Below are 4214 nucleotides of genomic sequence, written 5' to 3' on the forward strand. Positions count from 1 at the left end.
TGAGCCCTAAAGCTGAAAGTTTTATTCAAAGACGGATACCGCCATATTTCTCAGGGCTAATAAGATATGCAAATTACGGAATTCGTGCTATATTTCATACTTTAAAAACGAAATTGCCATATTACTTTACAGTATCACACCTAGCAAAACAACGTTTCTACAGACTTATATCTTACGTGGACAATCCAAAGTTGGGAATAATTTGTGCTTCTTAATCAATGTAATATCAAGTAAAGATAATTCATGAATTATAACTAAGTTTATTCAACAACGATATTTGCAAAAGTATTCTTATAACAGAGTTCGTGACATTGACCTAGAAGTTGTAAACATTGTATCCAAGAAGCAAAATATATGACATAATCGAATGCTTACTTGCTATTATGTGTGTGTGAGAGAGAGAGAGAGAGAGAGAGAGAGAGAGAGAGAGAGAGAGAGAGAGAGAGAGAGAGAGAGAGAGAGAGAGAGAGAGAGAGAGAGAGGGGGGGAGAGGAGAGAGAGACAGAGAGAGAAGACAGAGACAAATGACAGAGACAGAGAACAGAGAGACATAGACAGAGAAACAGTGAGACAGAGAAAGACAGGGAGACAGAGATAAAATGAAAAAGATATTTTGAGGTAAATGGAGGTTTAGTATTCTCCTATATGTCTTAGAGTACTTTTTGAGTTTTTCACTAGCCCTAAAGATAAAACTTTTATTTAAAGACTTATACCGTTATATTTCTCAAGGCTAATAAGTTATGCAAATTACGGAATTCGTGCTATATTTCATACTTTATTTTATAGTTTAAAATAAAATTTGTCATATTACTTTTATAACCTCATTTACAGTATTACACCTTGCAAAACAACGTTTCTACAGACTTATATTTTACGTGAACAATCCAAAGTTGGGAATAATTTGTGCTTCTTAATCAATGTAATATCAAGTAAAGATAATTTATGAATTATAACTAAGTTTATTCAACAACGATATTTGCAAAAGTATTCTTATAACAGAGTTCGTGACATTGACCTAGAAGTTGTAAACATTGTATCCAAGAAGCAAAATATATGACATAATCGAATGCTTACTTGCTATTATGTTTGTGAGAGAGAGAGACAGAGAGAGAGACAGAGACAGAGGGAGGAGGAGAAAGAGACAGAGACAGAGACAGAGACAAATGACAGAGACAGAGAACAGAGAGACATAGACAGAGAAACAGTGAGACAGAGAAAGACACGGAGACAGAGATAAAATGAAAAAGATATTTTGAGGTAAATGGAGTTTTAGTATTCTCCTAAATTTCTTAGAGTACTTCTTGAGTTTTCCAGTAGTCCTAAAGATAAAACTTTTATTCAAAGACTTATACCGTTATATTTCTCAAGGCTAATAAGTTATGCAAATTACGGAATTCGTGCTATATTTCATACTTTAAAAATTTTGTTGTATTACTTTTATAACCTCATTTACAGTATTACACCTTGCAAAACAACGTTTCTACAGACTTATATTTTACGTGGACAATCCAAAGTTGGGAATAATTTGTGCTTCTTAATCAATGTAATATCAAGTAAAGATAATTTATGAATGCTAACTAAGTTTATTCAACAACGATATTTGCAAAAGTATTCTTATAACAGAGTTCGTGACATTGACCTAGAAGTTGTAAACATTGTATCCAAGAAGCAAAATATATGACATAATCGAATGCTTACTTGCTATTATGTGTGTGAGAGAGAGACAGAGACAGAGAGACAGAGACAGAGAGAGGAGAGAGAGACAGAGAGAGAGAGACAGAGACAAATGACAGAGACAGAGAACAGAGAGACATAGTCAGAGAAACAGTGAGACAGAGAAAGACAGGGAGACAGAGATAAAATGAATAAGATATTTTGAGGTAAATGGAGTTTTAGTATTCTCCTATATGTCTTAGAGTACTTCTTGAGTTTTCCGATAGCCCTAAAGATAAAACTTTTATTTAAAGACTTATACCGTTATATTTCTCAAGGCTAATAAGTTATGCAAATTACGGAATTCGTGCTATATTTCATACTTTAAAAAATTATGTTGTATTACTTTTATAACCTCATTTACAGTATTACACCTTGCAAACAACGTTTCTACAGACTTATATTTTACGTGGACGATCCAAAGTTGGGAATAATTTATGCTTCTTAATCAATGTAATATCAAGTAAAGATAATTTATGAATGCTAACTAAGTTTATTCAACAACGATATTTGCAAAAGTATTCTTATAACAGAGTTCGTGACATTGACCTAGAAGTTGTAAACATTGTATCCAAGAAGCAAAATATATGACATAATCGAATGCTTACTTCCTATTATGATGAAGAGAGAGAGAAAGAGAGACAGAGACAGAGAGAGAGGGGGGGACAGAGAGACAGACAGACAGACAGACGGAGACACAGAAAGAGACAGAGACAAATGACAGAGATAGAGAAAAGAGACACATAGACAGAGAAACAGTGAGACAGAGAAAGACAGGGAGACCGAGATAAAATGAAAAAGATATTTTGAGGTAAATTGAAGTTTAGTATTCTCCTATATGTCTTAAAGTACTTCTTGAGTTTTCCACTAGTCCTAAAGATAAAACTTGTATTTAAAGACTTATACCGTTATATTTCTCAAGGCTAATAAGTTATGCAACTTACGGAATTCGTGCTATATTTCATACTTTAAAAGATTTTTGTTGTATTACTTTTATAACCTCATTTACGGTATTACACCTTGCAAAACAACGTTTCTACAGACTTATATTTTACGTGGACGATCCAAGTTTGGGAATAATTTGTGCTTCTTAATCAATGTAATATCAAGTAAAGATAATTTATGAATGCTAACTAAGTTTATTCAACAACGATATTTGCAAAAGTATTCTTATAACAGAGTTCGTGACATTGACCTAGAAGTTGTAAACATTGTATCCAAGAAGCAAAATATATGACATAATCGAATGCTTACTTGCTATTATGTGTGTGAGAGAGAGAGAGAGAGACAGAGAGACAGAGACAGAGGGAAGAGGAGACAGAGAGAGGAAGAGAGAGAGAGAGACAGAGACAAATGACAGAGACAGAGAACAGAGAGACATAGACAGAGAAACAGTGAGACAGAGAAAGACACGGAGACAGAGATAAAATGAAAAAGATATTTTGAGGTAAATGAGAGTTTAGTATTTCCTATATGTCTTAAAGTACTTTTTGAGTTTTTCACTAGCCTAAAGATAAAACTTTTATTTAAAGACTTATACCGTTATATTTCTCAAGGCTAATAAGTTATGCAAATTACGGAATTCGTGCTATATTTCATACTTTAAAAAAATTTGTTGTATTACTTTTATAACCTCATTTACAGTATTACACCTTGCAAAACAACGTTTCTACAGACTTATATTTTACGTGGACGATCCAAAGTTGGGAATAATTTGTGCTTCTTAATCAATGTAATATCAAGTAAAGATAATTTATGAATTATAACTAAGTTTATTCAACAACGATATTTGCAAAAGTATTCTTATAACAGAGTTCGTGACATTGACCTAGAAGTTGTAAACATTGTATCCAAGAAGCAAAATATATGACATAATCGAATGCTTACTTGCTATTATGTGTGAGAGAGAGAGAGAGGGAGAGAGACAGAGACAGAGAGAGACAGAGAGAGGAGATAGAGACAGAGCAGAGACAGAGAACAGAGAGACATAGACAGAGAAACAGTGAGACAGAGAAAGACAGGGAGACAGAGATAAAATGAAAAAGATATTTTGAGGTAAATGGAGTTTTAGTATTCTCCTATATGTCTTAGAGTACTTCTTGAGTTTTCCACTAGCCCTAAAGATAAAACTTTTATTTAAAGACTTATACCGTTATATTTCTCAAGGCTAATAAGTTATGCAAATTACGGAATTCGTGCTATATTTCATACTTTAAAAAATTTTGTTGTATTACTTTTATAACCTCATTTACAGTATTACACCTTGCAAAACAACGTTTCTACAGACTTATATTTTACGTAGACGATCCAAAGTTGGGAATAATTTGTGCTTCTTAATCAATGTAATATCAAGTAAAGATAATTTATGAATGCTAACTAAGTTTATTCAACAACGATATTTGCAAAAGTATTCTTATAACAGAGTTCGTGACATTGACCTAGAAGTTGTAAACATTGTATCCAAGAAGCAAAATATATGACATAATCGAATGCTTACTTGC

This window comes from Ptychodera flava, chromosome 20 (genome assembly GCF_041260155.1).
Source record: "Ptychodera flava strain L36383 chromosome 20, AS_Pfla_20210202, whole genome shotgun sequence".
Taxonomy (NCBI): Eukaryota; Metazoa; Hemichordata; class Enteropneusta; family Ptychoderidae; genus Ptychodera; species Ptychodera flava.